The 18,682-nt window shown below is 26.9% G+C and overlaps 1 pseudogene; it reads right to left on the reverse strand.

The window, feature by feature from the left end:
• Nucleotides 1–13,160: 13,160 nt before the first annotated feature.
• On the reverse strand, nucleotides 13,161–14,219 carry LOC150036890 (uncharacterized; annotated as a pseudogene).
• Nucleotides 14,220–18,682: the final 4,463 nt, after the last annotated feature.

An 18,682-nucleotide genomic window follows, 5' to 3' on the forward strand; every position in this document is an offset into this window, starting at 1 on the left:
AAAAAAAAAAAAGAAAGGAAGAAAGAAAGAAGAAGGTGGAATGTGTAATAATTAAAAAAGAAAAAAAGGGAAAATTTGTACGGATGACCCAAAAATTTGAAGTGTCTCGCTATCTCGCTCTCTCTCAAAATCTCACTCTCACTCAAAATCTCGTTTTCTCTCAAAATTTCGCTCTCTCTTACTCTTCCTCTTTCTTACTCTCTCCCAATACAAAATTATTTTTAACACATCAAATAATTATGAGTGTTATGATGAATTTGATTGGGAAGTTCAGTGGCAAAAAGAAGGAGATTCATTAGCTCGTTATTTAGTCAGACTTGCTAAGATGACAGAATCTGTAAAAGTTATTCAACAAGCTTTGGAAGGAATTCCAGGGAGACTTTATGAAAATTTAGAAATACGATCTTTTGATCAAGGAAGGTCTCCGGAATGATAATTAAACAGATTCAAAATAATAATGTTTCAAAAGGCGAAAGGGCAAGGTCGAGGGTTCAAAATTCAACCTACAAATGAAAAGGGCAAGGTCGAGGGTTCAAAATTCGACTACCTTGGTCGAATTTTGAACCCTCGAGTTATTTAAAAAAAAAAAATTCCTAAATAGTTTGAAAACAACAATATTTTCCTAAATAGTTTCTAAAATGACAATATTCTTTTAATTTTCCCTTACATAATCCATATTCTTTTTTTTTAAAAAAAAAAAAACTAAGTTTATAACATGAAATATTACATTTCTAAATGGTTCTACCTTTATTTTATATAATTGTGCATTTTAAATTTTAAAATTCTAAATTTAGATACACTAAAATTACTAGAAAATTTTCACAGATAGAAAAAAAATGTCAAACTATTTACAGAAATAATAAAAAAATACGGATAGACTTCTATTAGTGTCTATTAGTGATACATTTCTATTGGTTTCTATTTACACTGATTGACTTCTATCAACCTCTATAAAAAAATATTAAAATTTTCTTTTGTATAAATAGTTTCCTTATTTTTCTATTTTTTAAAATCTCTCTTTTCAAATTTGCATCTTTGCTTAGGATTAGTTGGTTAAGGATTTGTTATGTAATTTAGTGGTATGTTTATATCTTGCTATCCACATATATTTTTCTTATTGCTTATATAGATGAAATAAAGTAAGCAAGATTTATTTACCTCCTTGCTTAATATATTTAAATCACATAAGTCAAGTATAGCTTTAAGAAACAAAATCCAAATTGTTTACAAAAACACATATTTATTGAACTCGATAAATTTAAAAACATAAAACATAAGAATCTAGATTATCAATCAAACGGGTCTACATTCTTACCTTTTGTAACATAACTAATTAATAGAGATGTACGACCCAAATTCTCAACTTAACTATATTAGCGTGATGTCTCATATTTAAAGTAAGAAAGAATTGGGATTGATCATATTGACAACATAACGTTTTATTTAATATTAATAACTCTTGTTACGTGTAGTGAGTGAATTCTCTTCTCTTATACTTGTCGACTACCAAAGGACTATCAAAGTAAATCATTGTATTGTTTTTAATTTTTTTTTCTCTTTTTGTGTGCTATCTATTAATGTCATTTTACAATAGGAAAAATTTGTGGATGTCATTGTATGGTTCATTTTTTATTCTAGAGGACAAATGACATTGCCTATGACTATCGTTGTTAATGATCATAGTCATTAACTTAAAAAGATGACAGTTGATTGAGTGGATATAACTCGTACTAAAATGTCATTTTATATTCAGGATAGTGGTTGATAATTTGTTTGGAAGTTAATATTAATATTATTATTTGTAATATATTTGTCTTGTTGAAGTCATTAAAAAAGGAAAGCAGCTCATAATATTATTTATATTATTTTAAGTAGATAGAGATGGTTGGCACTTGGACGGCTACATGGCCATAATCTTCTTATTTAATGTTTAGTGTAGATAGGTTAGGTTAGGTTAAGTTGAAAATTCGAATCCAAACCCTTAAAATTCAATTTGGGATGAACTGAGTTGTTGGTTATTATTATTATTATTATTAACATTTGAAAATTTTCTACCAATAGAAAAAATGTCAAACTATTTATACACTGACAGGCATTGATAGATTTATATCAGCGTCTATTAATAATAGACCTCTATAAGTTTCTATTACTGGTAGAGACTATCAGACTTCTATTCGTCTCTATGAAAGAAGAATAAAATTTTGTTGTTGTGAAAATCTCTCTTATTATTTTCTTATTAATTTAAAATAGTTTAATCTAAACACATAACTTAAATAACTAAGACTCTGTTTGATAACTATATTGTTTTTAGTTTTTTTTTTTGAAATTTATGCTTGTTTTTTCCCTATATTTATTACCATGATTTTCACATAAAAAAATATTTGAATTATTAGTCAATCTAAAAGCAAAATAAATTTTCAATTTTTTTTTTTTAGTTTTTAAATTTTGGTTTGGTTTTTTAAAACATCCATAGAAAGTAGATTGCACAAAATAGAAATTTACGAGCGAAGATAGAGTTTAAAAACTTAATTTTCAAAAACTCAAAAATTAAAAACAAAATGATTACCAAATAAGATATAAAATTGTATAAAACTTAAATGTTAGATACTGAATATCAATGATATCTATTACACAAATTTTAAATAAAGATAAACATTATAACAATCCTAAAAAAATATTAAAATTCAGCTGAAAGTTAAACCCTAAAAATTAAAATTTATATATATAAACATATGCGTAATTTGGGTTGGATTTAATTTGATCAACTCGGAAAAAATCTATTCAACTCGTGACCCAATTCAACCGGATAAAATAGAGAAAACTTAATCCAACAAAACTCTTATATGAGTTTAGTAGTACGAGTTGTTTGAGTTATCAAATCATTTGAACACTCCTAATTTGAGTTATGATTAAGAGATAAAATTTGGAAAATATATATTGAAAAATAAAAGTTTATTAGTATTCACACATAATCAGGTACGATTAAATTCATTTAGTGATTTATCTTTTAAATTAAAGAATTAATCAACATGTAGTATAATTTTTTATTTGTTAATTATTTAGGTCCCGTTTGGTAACCATTTAGTTTTTTAGTTTTTGTTATTTAAAATTAAGTCTATTTCATCTACATTTCTTACAATAATTTGCATATTTCTTAAGTACAATGATTGAATTCTTAGCCAAATTCCAAAAATAAAAACAACTTTTTTTATAATTATTCTTTTTAGTTATAAAAATTTGACTTGATTTTTTAAATAATTGGTGAAAATTAGAAAAAAAAAAAAGAAAAAAAAAGTATTTATAGACTTAATTTTTTAAAAAAAAATTAAAAAAAAATAATTACCGAATGTACCTGAGTTATATTATAAATTATATCAAGTGTCTGGTTACAGTCAAATACCTACAACGAGTGTACTAATGAGTGAAGAGGACCCAAATTTTCAGATAACTTCAAATTGACACATGGCATAAACCATATAACTTTTTCAAATTTTAAAAATAATTTTTTTTCACCAAAAAAAAAAAAAAAAAAAACGACATGTCGTTGGGTGTATGTCAAATCTTAAAATGACACAATATATTTGGATGTCTTATTCATTTCTAGAGAGGGTGACGGGGATTATTCCCTATACAAAAGACAAGTTTTTCCATGTCTATTTTTAAATCATTCTGTGTTCTTTTAGGGCTCTTAGGGAGATTTTTTTTTATTTTTTTTAGTTTGGACTACTATTTTGGTATTGAAATTTCAAGATTGTATCTGTTTAATAGGATAAGAACAACGAAATCTCTATATATATTTACGGTGATATGATATCATTCACTTTGAACATAAACTTTTATGATATTGCATTTGAAATGACTCAAGATAATCTTATATCAATGGAGATTATTGCTCTCACAGTCTCACTTATATACCATAAATCTCTCTCTTTTTTAACTTAACGTAGAAACTTGTTTGTATCTAACATAATAAAATATTAATTTTATTTTTTTCATTTTTTTTAAACAATTGTGAGGTGTAGGGATCAAATTAAAACATTGATATTTAGAATATGATAATTGTGTCTTATCTATTGAGCTATATATATTTTATAGAGTTTTTAATTGTTGGTGTTATGAAATCGACAAATAAAGAATACACAAAATGTAAAATAACATAAAATCGACATACATATTTACGTGGTTCACTAACAGTATTAGCTATGTCTATGGGGCAGAGGAAGAACAATTTTATTAGAGAGAATTTACAAAATACATGATAGTAGTGTCTCTAGAGTTAGAAAAGTTTATATAGTACACTTCTCTAAACCCTAGGGTCATAATCATAAATAAACCATAAATAATAATACGAATTCAACTTAGGTTTTAGGGTCACGAGATCCCCATACTTGTTTGTTTTGAAATGCCAAATAATAGATTCAAAGCATTCCAACAGTTGAAAATACAATTGAAATCTCACATCAACTTGATAAAGAAAATTCATGAGTAAGACCGTTTGGTTCTGGGCGTGGTTTCAGAAATAGTGGAGACATGTGAAGATTTCCATTGTATTGGTTCTAACACTAATAGACTTCTAAACAATAAATTTTTTATTTGATAAGTTTCTATCGATAAGCTTGTTAATTATATCAATGCCCATATTTCGGATAAAAATTTGAAGGTTTATATTGCTACCAAAAATCTCTTATTAGAAAACAATAAACTAAATTGAGAGATCCACCATAATATGTAATACAATGGAATGTTAATTAAAGGGACATAAATTACTAACTCAAAAGCTTTTCTTTGAAAGGTATGATTAACTTATTATTTAAGATGATATAAGTCTAAACTTAAACATCAAGAATATATTAAATAAAATAGATAATAAATAAATATAGCATCGATGAAAAAAAATTGATAAGAGAATTACAATATTCAATTGTAAAGAATTAGACATAAATTGAATGGTTAAAAGTAGGCCTCCAAAATTCAAATAAGATAGGTAGTTATTGTTCTTTTTGATATTTTTGGCTATTACCTTTTCAAATGGATATATTCCTTAGAATAAAATAACTATGTATTATGGGAAATAGTCATATTTCTTTTAATGGATGTGTAGATATACGATCCTAAACCTTAGAGAGCATCTCTTTTCATAGTCTTTTTCTTTTTCTTTTTTCAAAAATATAAACACAACTAGTAGAATTATTCTTTCTAATAGGCCATTTTTCAATTGACATGACAATTTGATGAAGAACAAATATCTTCGCTTTATATCTATATACATATATAATCATCCTTTGTGTAAAATTACACAACTCGTCAACATATATCTCGATAAAATGTATGTAAATTGATTAATTTTTAAAATATGGTTTTTTAAACGATGACTTATAATAATTTTGGACGAAAGTCTAAACTAAATAAATTATATCTTATCTGTATAGAAATCATATATTAAAAAATTATGAAGATGTTGTGATCAAGCACACGTACACTCTACAATCATGTACAAAACGACTAACTCATCTAATTTAAGTCAATTTAGAATAAATAATATCCGTTGATATTTTAATCATTTTTTATTATGTAGCTATAATGCATGTATTTGGTCGGTTTTTTTAAGACAATTTTTTCAATAATGTACCATTTATAATGATTTTGGATAAAATTATAAGTTAAAAGATAAATAATATCATATCAGTGTGGAAATATGAGGATCGATAATATATAAATATAAAGAAAGATAGAGTTAGGGGCATGGGAGTTGATGTTTGCCACCTCAAAGATGGTGACCAGAGCAATGAATCTTCTACAAAAACAAAGAAAACAACAAGACAAACAACATTTTCAATTCTTATATATATATATATATATCTTTCCCTAGTCTTTGTTTTGGCCTCAAAATAATAGGACATGATTTCATCTTTTGTTTTGTATGAATATGTATGCTAAGTAATTATATATGTATTTGTCCCATGCCATTCAAAAAAATATAGAATGTAATAGTTGCCATATTTAACAGTTGTCTTTTTCTAGGTTTGTATAATTTGAAAATAAGCTCTTCAAATTATTTGAGAGTTATTGCAATAACTTACTAATATTATTTAGACATGTAAATTTTTAATGAAGTTTGTAAATTTTCAAATTATTCTCTTGGAAAGATGGTAGAATGTCTTCCCTCATGAAATTTAGGATTGTTGTTTTTAATGAGTAGAATACAATTGGGTTTAATTAAAAAAAATGTAAATATATGGCAAGAATATTAGAAAAAATGATATTGCCTAAATATATTTGTTCATTATTGTCTTAGGCTTTTTGGAGTTATCTATATTTTTGTTTTTAATGGATCTTATCTCAAAGGTTGCTCTTTCAGTTGTCAACTCAGCAGAATATTTCTTTCCTTATTTATCGTATTCTGTAGAATGTTTAATTTGAAATATTTTCCTTTCTGATGCGCTGATGATTTTGTGTGGGAATATTTTCCATCATTCCACTGAGCTATTTAAGTCCAAGAAGTTCTCATACTGGGGTTGCCTGTATCAATTCTTTTGTGAGTCTATCGTGATAGCTTTACAGAATTCTTACAGTGTTACATTGTTTTCAAGTGGAAGTTCTTTGAGTTACGTGAACTATTTGTGGCAACATGTTCTTCACTTGTTATTGCTTCAATTCATGAAGGTTGATAGACCTTAGGGGGAGCCTAAGACTTTGTTCATCGAGAAGGATTTCTCAAGTCAGGGAGAGCCTAAGGTGTTATTCATCGGGAAGAGAGTTCTCAAGACTTAAGAGAGCCTAAGTTCTCATGTGAATGGAGTTCACAAGTTGGAGGAAAGATATCATCAAGTGAGAGAGTTCTGTCTCAACACTAATATTCACATACTTAGAGGGAGTCAAGTTTGAGAGAGAGTCTCACATCTAGGGGAGCCTAAGTGATCAGCTAAGTCGGGCTGTATGGTGTCACTGTAATTGTTGTTATTTATAGATAACTACAACGTTGTAATTGCTTGACTTTTGTATATCAGTGGAATATCTTTCTCGGGCACATTGCCCCCAGACGTAGGTAGTTTATCACCGAATTTGGTTACTAATCTTAGTATGTTTATTTTGATTCACTCTTTATTGTTATACTGTTGTTGCCAAAATTACCAAGACGTCATATGAAACTAGTGTATTGAGTGCAAGTAACCACTTTCCAAAATTTCAAAGAAAATAAATGAAAAAAATATAATTAAACTCAAATGAAGAGAGTATATATGATAAAGTATTAAGTTGCATCCTTTATGTAATGATAAATTATTTTAACTTATTTATCGTATAGATAAGGTCCATTCGATGAGAATTTCGTTTTTGAAATTTGTACATATTTTCTCATCAATTCCTATTCATATTTTCATTTATTTTTTTTTATCTCAACATTTGAATTCTTAAACAATTTTAAAAAATAAAAACAAGTCTTGATTTTGAAAATTATTTTTTAGTTTTATAAATTTAGCTTTGATTTTAAAAACACTCTTAAAATAACAAAATATAGAATCAATTGACGATAATGATGTTTACATGTTTGAATTTCAAAAATTAAAAACAAAAAATAAATAATTATCCAATCTAGGTTAAAATAGTTATTTTTCACCATAACTCTCAACTTTTACAAACATCTAAGAATCAAAACTATATGCAACATGGTTTCTAAAAACTAGTGTACAAAACAATTCAATAATTATACACTTCATATTCCAATTTGCCACTCTTTCACCATAACTTTTTAGATTGTATGTTTTCAATAATTTCTTTTAGATTGTACTACCACACAAGTCTTATTATTTATATACATATATATAACATAAAGTCAAAATGGTTAGCTAAGGTTAGGTTGTTGACAATATAGCAGAAGCAATGATATGTTATGCAAAGTGAAACCTCTCTCTTTTGTGCTATAAAAGAAAGGGAAAAAAAAAAAAAGCCAAATAAATAGTGTGATTAGAGTGTTCAAAAACTCGATAATTCAAAAAATCAATCAACTTAATCCAACTAGTATGGTTTGGATTGGGTTATCAACTCATTTGAATTGAGTTGGATTCAAATAAATTGAAATTCTGTGGGTTGGGTTGGTTCATGGATTCACCTATAATAACCTAACCCACTTCGAACCAACTTGAAATTATGTCATTTTTACTTATGATATAATTATATTTAAATATATTTATTTTAATTTTATTTAATTTCTTTATTTTTTAGATAATTTATTCTTCAACAACTCTTAAAATAATTTTTTAGTGCTAAATTGAGATGGAGTTGTTAATCTTAATTCAATATACAAAAATAATTAAATAAATTCTTTTACATGTTAATATTTTTGCTTATTTTTAGAAAAAAAAAATTAATTAAATAACTCGAACCAATCCAACCCAAGTGCTTCATGGTTAGGTTAGTTCATCATTTAATACGGGTTATTTAGGTTGAAGAATTTTGTAATCTGAACAATTGAGTTGGGTCTAAATAGTATTTCAACTCAACTCACGAACACTCCTAATCTTAGCAATATTTAGATGTAGACTATACCTATTTTCATGTCTCTCCTTTAATCACAAAGAAAAAAATTATTTAACTTTAACATTTTTTTGTATAAAAATTTATGATTAGATATTTGAATAGAATACATGGAAATGAGTGTAGCTGGATAGGCAACTAAATACTATTATTTTCTTAAACAGAAAAAGCGAAAGCCAAATAGCAAAGATTTTTTTAAAATAGTAAAAGCCAATTCATGGAACCTACTCTATTAGTGTCGTTTTGATGGTCTTTTTTCAGAAAAAAAAAAAAAAGGGAAAATGATTTGCATGAATCCCACTCAACTGAAGCCATTTGCAAACAGAGCAGCAGCATGCTGTCGTCGTTTAAAAGTTTGACAAACCAAATCAATGAAATAAATAATAATAATAACAACAAAAAGATAAGCAGAAAAAAAAAAAAATAATAATAAAAAAGGTATAAATTCTTAAATGTGCTAAAAAAAATTATAAAAATATATAGAGGGGATATATTCGGTGTTATGTTCTTTGAATTAGGCCGTTCGGCCATGGCGTTGGGCCCATTTCCTTCTTTTTCCTCCACTTCTTTGATAGCTTCAACTTACCAAACCATTCTTCCCCATTTTTAAATTCGTTAAATGATATAATATTAAATTTATCTTTCACTATCACTTTAAATTTTAAAATTAATCGATCATTTAATATAGTATCAAAATTAGAAGTCTCGCGTTAAGACCACAAGTGGGAGAGTTATTAGATGATATGATCTTAAATTTGTCTTTATTTATTAGCTTAAATTTTTAGATCAATTGATAATTTACCGATTTATTCTACTCTCCATATTAATCCATTCTATCCTTTTATTTTAAACTAATCCGATATATTTTTACTTATATTATAAATTTAATCATTTGTGTCAACTAAATTCATCTAGAGGATCAATTATATCCTTAAATTTTGTTGATTTATGTCTATTAGACACCACTTGTAACCTGTTTCAATAATCTGACTCTATAAATGTAAAAGGTCAATGACTAAAAGTATGTTTGGTTTAACTTTTCAAGTGTTTAATTTTGAAAAATAATTCATTTTGAAATAAATTGAAGTATTTGACGACCACTCAAAGTAGCTTTTGAAACACGTTCCAAATTTATTTTAAACGATTTTTTTTCTCTAATCTCAACCCAAATAGGGCCTAAAGTTATAATTCATAATTTATACCTAGACAATATAAATATACATGTTTAATGACTAAGCCTATAAATTTATGGATTTATACCTTTTAAGACACGACTTGCAATCAAATATATCCGTAAGTTTTAAACTAAATTCATAGATTTATACCTATTAGACACAATTTTAAAAGTCGAGGGGCTAAATTTGTAATCAAACCTTTATCTTATTATATATCTCTCGTTAATTTTCAACTTGAGATATAAAACATGTGGTCAACTTTTATAGATACTTCACTTTTGAGATTTAGCTACAAATGTATAGGTAAGGATTAAAATATATGTTGTCGTCACTATATCCGTAGATTGAAGGGTTTGACATAGATATTTTTTTATATAACTTTAAAATGCTCATAAAATATTTTTAAAAAATGACATCTGTTTTGCCCAAAATGGATACTAAAATACTATGAATAGTACATTCAATCACAAGCACAACCCAAGAATAACATCAAAGATATCTCGATCAACAGACAAAACCATCAGCGTAAATGGACTCCTCCTCAGTTTCTTCAATCTTAATGTTGATGCAGTCTGGAAAACCGACTCTTCTAAACAGGAATCAGGGTGATTATCATAGATTCAGAAGGAAAAATCCTCGGGGCTTTGATAAAATGTTTCATAATGGATTTCGATCCTCCTCTTGCTGAATTTCTAGTTGTTTTGGGAAGGACTAAGGTTTACTAAGAACCTTCCTTGTCCCAACCTATTGATGAAATCAGATTGCATGCAGGCCTTGAACTCAATTACAAAAGAAAGTATCGGCGGAGGATCGATCGATTGTTGGGTAGATGACATCCAACGACTGACTAAGAACTTCACTTCAATCTCCTTCTGTCACCGAAATGAAAACGAGGTAGTTGACTATTTAGCAAAATATGTTTGTAAAATGGCTTCAATACTAATTAGTCATTTAACCTACCTAAATGGATTGTAAATCTAGTCCTAAAGGACTTGTTCTCGTAGTTAGTCCCGGAGGCTTCTTAAATAAAATTCCATTTTTTTAAAAAAAAAAAAGGAATAGAAATACTAATAATGAAATTCATAGCCCAGTTTAGAAAAAAAAAAAAACTTAGTAATCTAAATAATTTTTAAAATTTTTTTATCTTATAAAAATATAATATTGATATTTTAATCCTTACTTTAATGGTGATGTTGTTGTTGGGTGGGCTAAGTTAGAAAATGGGAAAAAAATACATATAAATACATAAATAGTTATAAAATATAAATGAAGAGGAAAGTTGGGGAAAGGGGAGGGAATATATGGGTAGTTAGGTAGTTAAAGGGGGGGAAAAGAAATAATGTTGGGAACAAATTATTTAATTTCCCATCCTTCATTTATTTGAAAATTGAAAATTATTTCAATTTGGTTGCCAATTGGAGTCCTCTGCTCCCCACGCTCCTAACCAACTTGAACGCTGTCGTTTCATGTCGTTTTCCTCCTAATTTTTGTTTCTTTTCCTTTTTGCAAATTAATTTAATTATAATTTATAATCCATAAATATTAACTGACGATGGTAAATTATTTAAATAATCTTATTTCTTTTCTTTACCTCTAGGATCTGCCGCCTGTTTCGTACCCAGTACGGCTTATATTTCTTTTTAGTTTTTGTCTTTTAATTGTTTTATTATTTTTATTTCTCAATCTACTAAATGCAATTAATCTACATATCATTTTTTCTCGTTTATATTTTTTAGTTATTCTACTATTTTCTTTACATATTTACATTGTAATATATGACTGCATAGGTTAGATACAGTGAATATTGATTTATACCTACTACTACTACTATTATTATTATTATTATTTTGACAATATTGATCTGTAGATATTAGCTGGCATATTAAAAATCAAAATGATTCTTTTTTTTCTTTTTAGATTATTGTAAATGAAGTAATAGAATAAAAATTTAGAATTTATTTGATGGGTTAAAGCTAGTAAAAGAAGACGTTTTTTAGAATTATTCTAAATTTAGAATGAAAATTTAGAATTTATTTGATGTGTAAATGAAGTAAAAGAAGACGTTTTTTTTCTAAAAATAAGAATAAGAATGAATAAAGGGGTAAAATTAAAAAGATATTGTACTTTTAAAAACAATTTAGAAAAATATGGTACTTTTCAAACTATTTATAAAAATTTTATTTTTTTTAATAGGTCGAGGGTTCAAAATTCGACCTAGATATAAAAATAATTACAAAAATCAATGTGTTCTATAAGGCGGACGTCGTCGATTTCAAGCTAGTTGTCGTCGTCAACTTCGAATTTGAGGTTGCTCGGGTTCTTCTTGATGTTGCTCTGGTACCTCTGCAGGCACTTCGTAATATAAATATTCATTATACTCTCCACGACCCTACCATGTACATGTACGTATGAAGACGAAGGACCAGCCTCTGAGTCATAATGTCCTGAACCAAATGCTGGCATCATCATCATCGGACTAACATAATCAGTTTGACTCTGCGTCTGCATCATAGGGGTAACTCTTCCACATTATGGGCAACCTCATCAAACTCATCCTTTTCCCGAACAGGTCATCTACGTCTAGGAGTTGGTGGAGGAACAATAGGTATATTGTACATATAATGTATTTCCTCCATATAGCTTTGGTTGTCACTACATATAGCAAGAACCTGGTTTGGATTATTTGCAACCTCATGGAGTCTAGTGTTGTTCGATCTTTGTGAATTATAAAATAATTAGATAATATTTAAAATAAATTTAAATTAAAAATAATTAGATAATATTCATTTATTTACCAGATGACCCATAGCTGCTCTCGAACGAGTGACGTAGCGCCTTGTGATATTATTATACCAATGAATATATTCTTGAGTGACATCCCTGTCAAACTGTTCAAGAGAAACCCCCACTACAATAAACCTTGCACGATAGTGTCATCGCACTACCAAATGTGCAACTTTTTCGGATCAATCTCCAGTCCTTAAGTCAATATCAAGATGCCACTCACCAATGTGAAAACATATGAGAGGACTCATCGTCTGCCATACGTTTTGACCATTCCTACAAAAATTAGGCAAAATATGCATAATAATTTTTACGGCTCCCAAATAACCTGAAACACAAAATATTATATTAGAGAAAATTAAAGACAAATACAAGAAAAATGTGTATAAAATAATCAATTAGGTTCAGTGTAATGTACATGATCAGGTTGAAGTAGATCAAACATGTATTTACTACATGTGTGGTTGTCATAGTCACACAAAATTTGTCTCAAGTGTTTCAAGAACCATCCCCATGAGTCTGCGGACTCTTCATCAGCAACGACAAACGCAAGTGGAAGAAGATGGCCGTTCGAGTCAACTGATGTAGCAATCAACAATTTTCGTCTATATTTTCCGTACAAGTGTGTACCATCTATCTGAATTATTGGCCAACATTTATTAAAAGCTTTTATACAAGGACCAAATGCCCAAAATACAGAAGTTAGGATAACATGGCCTTCAGTAAGCCTTTCTTTAACTCTCCACTCTACACGTGTTCCGGGATTGGTCTGCTTAACCAGATATAACCACCTGGGTAACAATTTGTAAGACTCATCCCAATCACCGAACAATTTATCCAATGCTTTTCTTTTTCCCTCTCATACCCTATGGTAAGGAACATGATATCCAAACTTTTATTTGATGTCGGACTGCAGTTGTGCCACATTGATAGATGGTTTTTCTCTTACGGCATCACAGAACTCTAGTGCAATCATTGATGAATCCAATTGCATATGACTTTGACTTAGTTCTGAATAAAAACATGTATGCTACTCATCGTACTTAGTGATCTCGAACAAGCCATGCGATTTTTTCTTTATTGCACGAAGTCTCCACTTGCAACCTTCCTCCCACTTCTTACACCGAATTGTCCAATCATCGGTGTAGATTCAACAACCTCATATGGTGCATGAAATTTTATTGCAAAACATTTGACCGCGTGTTGTAGAATTTTCTTGTCTTGACAAATCATCCCTTTATACAATTAAGTATTGTCAACGTCTACAGGTGCTACAATTGGGTCATGTTCTCGAATGCTATCCAGTACATTCATATCCAAATCATTGAATGTATCTGAAAGCATCTTATGTTCACAACCATCGAAATCCAACTCTTCAAATTTATCATCTGTTTCAGTTCTGAAGTCTTTGTACAGGTTGTTAGCCGTCATATCTTCATTATCACATGGCGATGCAACTGACTCCAGATCAGGATCAATACATTGAGTTGGATCTTCAAACTGGTTAAATGATGTATGAGGATCCACCCCTATCCTATTTACATTTACATACAAATGCACTAAATTCGACAGTGACATTGACATTGAGAACATCAAGTTCTTAGCTTGTGCATTTGAAATAGGGAATGACATAAACCTTATTGATCCTGATGGTTCTAGATTAGGATGTCTATATATTATTTCTATCTGATTTGTTCCCATATCTACACTAAGTAACATCCCAATCATTTCAATGAATTGTTCAAATACAATTTAACTGTTCACTTTTATGCTAAAATTCCCACTTGGTGGTTAGTCATAGTCAACTCCATCAATACCATAAATCATATTACTATTTGTAAACAACAAAAATCCCAAGCATTTGCCTACCATTTTCTAAAAAAAAAAAAAAAAAAAAAAAAAAAAAAAAAAAAAAAAAAAAAAAAAAAGACAAATATCAACTTTTTGTATTATACTTTTTATAAGAAGTATATTAAAAAATATTAAACTTTTTAAAAAAATCACAATAATTTTACTTTTTATAAGAAGTATATTAAAAAATCACAATAATTTTGTATTAAAACTTTTTAATTTATAAACATAAACTTTTTAAGTTTTATGAACATCAACTTTTTAAACATAACAATAAATTAAACTTTTTATAACTATTTTTAAACTATTTTTAAATATAACAACAAATTAAACTTTTCAAATTAAAATGAGGTAAACTTTTTAAAACTATTTTTTCAAATTTAATACAAAATAAAAAATTAAATTAAATTAAACTTTTTCAAACTATTTTAAACTATATTTTCAAAGTTAATACTAGAAAATCAAATATCATAAGAAATATATTAAAAAAAGCACAATAACTATCACAATAATTTTGTATTAAACTATAAATATCAACTTTTTAAACATAACAATAAACTAAACATTTTAACACTATAATCATCAAAGTTAATACTAAATAAATCAAATATCGTATGAATAAACTAAACTTTTCAAACTATACTAAACTTTTTAAACTATACTAAACTTGTTAATTATCACAATAATTTTGTATTAAACTATAAATATCAACTTTTTAAACATAACAATAAACTAAACATTTTAACACTATAAACATCAAAGTTAATACTAAAGAAATCAAATATCATATGAATAAACTAAACTTTTGAAACTATACTAAACTTGTTAACTATCACAATAATTTTGTATTAAACTATAAATATCAACTTTTTAAACATAACAATAAACTAAACATTTTAACACTATAAACATAAAAGTTAATACCAAAAAAATAAAATATCATAAGAATAAACTAAACTTTTCAAATATCATAAGTTCAACTCACAGATTCGACGGTAGTTCTCTTTTTTCCTTCAAAGTGACAACGTTCACCATTTTTTCCTGTTATTTGTTATCTGACAACAACTACAAAAAATTAAAAAAAAATAGAATCTATAAAAAATTAATAATATAAGAACAAAAATAAAATTTATAATTATTCTTAAAAAAAAATAATTTAGTAGAGTAACAAACCAGTATAGTTTGTGATCAAGGGTTGTGTGAGAACAATTTGTATGAAACGAAATACAAGAGAAATGAAAATGGAAAGCAATGAGTTAAAAAATGGGAGGAGAGGGATATTAAGAAGAAGAGAAATGGAAACGGAAAGCAAATGGGAGGAGAGGAAGATGATTTCGAGGGTTGAACTTTCGACCTACATAAGTCGAAAGTTCAACGTTTGACTTATCTTCCTTGTCGAGGGTTGAACTTTCGACTTATGTAGGTCGAAAGTTCAACTTTTGACAACCCTCCATGCAAAACTAGCGCTCCATTTTTCTTTGCTTATCGAGTTCTCAACCTTCGACCTCCATATTCGTCGAATCCTCAACCCTTGACTTCTAGCCTCGAACAGACAAAACAATAACATTTCTCTAATTAGTTTCAAAACCACCTTATTTTGCTAATAAGTTTGCAAAACTACAATATTATAATAAAAGGTCTGAATAAAGGAGGCTGTTATTTTTCTCTATATTTTATATGTTTGTGTATGAATATTTACATAGGTTTAACCCTTTTCCCAAAAAATAAAAAATAAAAAAATAGAGGTTTAATATTTGTATCTTTATTTCTTAAAGAAGTAATTATTATTTTTTTTTACATAAAGAAAATTGAAAATTTTCAATGGGTGAAAATCTAAAATGTATAATTAAGGACATGCTTTCAACATATGAAACATTGTAGATATGGCAAAATTCTCAAATTAAAATTTTGGTTTATTTCGTATTCCAATTTTGTCCTTTTAACAAATTCATGTTCCTTGGTATATCAGTCAACTTATATATATTATATTTAAAGTATATCAGTTGTGTATTTTTTTTCATTGAACTATATACTTTTTGTATTATTTGTTTGTAACAATATGAGTTATTATTCACTTTAATTTTTGTATTTGCTACAATTGTTTATCCCTTTTGTATTTTTATCCTTTCTAAATAATATTGTTCCTTTCATTTTTAAGTAGAAATGTGCAATAGGTTGGGTAGATTCAACCTAAAACTGATTAATACTCAATTTAATATACTCATTGTGATAATTTGGACATGTTTGGAATAAGTAGAGAAAATAGTATTTTTCAAAAAATTCATTTTTATGATTCTTTAAATACTTAAATAACTAATCATTTTCAACTGTGTATCGATATTATATCAAAAGTATCAAGTGTATATCAATAGTGTATCAATTGTATCAAATGTATCATGTAGATTAAGCTTGTTTTTTTTTATTATTTTTGTAAAAGTAATAAGTCTGGACTATGGGCCTAGTTTTAAAACTTATTTTGCTAAATCTACAAGTTTGTTTGTGTATGAATATTTACAAAGGTTTAACCCGTTTCCCAAATAAATAAATAAATAAATAAAGAATAGAGGTTTAATATTAGGGTCATTTTAAATATAAAAAAAATATTTAAAAATATTGACCCTTTGTAGTAGAATAGTCTAAAAATACAAAGCATTTTGAAAAAGTCTAAATATTTTTTAGATTTTTCTATTTATAAGAATTTTTCAATATCTTTATATCTTAGAGAAGTAATTATTCGTTTTTCTTTAGATAAAGAAAGAGGAGTAATACGGATTTTTCATATGGAAACTGAAAATTTGTGAATATGTCAAATTATGTAACTATATAATATATAATATAACTTCTTTTTGCATATGTTTGGAAGTTTTCGCTTTTAGATATGTTTTACAAAACTACTATTTTCTAAAAAAGAAAATAATAGTTTTGAAAGATTATAAATAAAAAAAATATTATATTTATATATATATATATCGTGAAAGTGAACTTCGTTCGAAAGTAATAATTTTGTAACATACATTTAAAATATATAATTTTTTCAAAGTGAATTAAATTCAATTGGCATAAAGTAGGTTAATTTTTTTTTCTTTTTTTTAAAAAACATATATTTTTAAGACTAATTGTTTTAAATGAAAAATTGTTAAAAATATTTTCAAATATAACAAAATGTCATTATTTGTTAATGATAGATAGTGATAGACACTAATAGAAAGATAATGTTAGATATTGATAGATGTCTATCAATGTCTATCGCTTATAGATGATAACATTTTGTTATATTTGTAAATAAGTTGCTTAGTTTCCTATATTTGAAAACAACCATTTTTTAGATTTTTTTTAAAATTTTTTTTAAAGATATTGAAAATATTGAATTTATCCTTAATTTATGAATTAAAGTTTTTGGGTCTAAATGGTTTAATATATTATCATATTTGAGAAATATCTAAAATTAAAATTTGTGTTAAAGAAAAAGTTCTTTCTAGTTTATCTCTAAATTTAAAATTGTGTGAAATAGATTTGTGTTATTAACTCTACTAGTAAGCTTATACCATCAAACACTTAAACTAGTCTAAAATCAGCTTGTCATACTAGTTAAGGATTGAAATTAATTGGAATTCAAATTTGAAATTTCAAACACTTATCTTTTAAAAGAATAATAGGAAATTGAAACTATAGGAATATCATGAATAGTTTTTATTAGTATAAGGGAAATTTAATTATTTTTCTTAAACTAGCTTTTGTTTAAGTATTAAACTAAAAAGAAAATTAAATTGAGACTTCAGTTATAATTTTGATAATAATTATTATAATCAACTTCGCAAAAGGTCTAATCAAAATAGAAAATTGTCTTGAACTAAGAAAAAGAAAGCTTTTGAATTTCAAGCAAGGAAGAAACAAGAAGGGAGCAAAAGGGAGAGAAGTGATTGTTGATATAAATACACAAAATGGTGTTTTAATTTAACAAAATTAAGAATTAAAGAACATAATAATGATGATGGATAAATGAATATTGAATAATAGTATGATGAAACATTTTGTTTGGTTATGTGGGTAACAAAAGAAGCAAAAAAAGAAGAAAAAAAAAAGTTAGGAAAATATATAAGAGAAAATTAAAGAATAAAGTGGAAGAAAGGGCAATCAAGTCAAGCATATATGTTGAAGATATGATATGGTATATAATGAACAGTGACCAAATTAAACAAAGTTATAATGGCCAACCAATTAGAATAAGAGAGAAAAGAAAAGTTATCAAATCAAGTTTAAAGTTGAAAAACACATTTTCAAAATTTTGGTGAGGTTTTGTACAATAAAATTAATAATGGTGGAGGTGGAAGATGTCCACT

The sequence above is a fragment of the Benincasa hispida genome, chromosome 4 (genome assembly GCF_027475165.1).
Source record: "Benincasa hispida cultivar pf3 chromosome 4, pf3_genome.v1.1, whole genome shotgun sequence".
Lineage (NCBI taxonomy): Eukaryota > Viridiplantae > Streptophyta > Magnoliopsida > Cucurbitales > Cucurbitaceae > Benincasa > Benincasa hispida.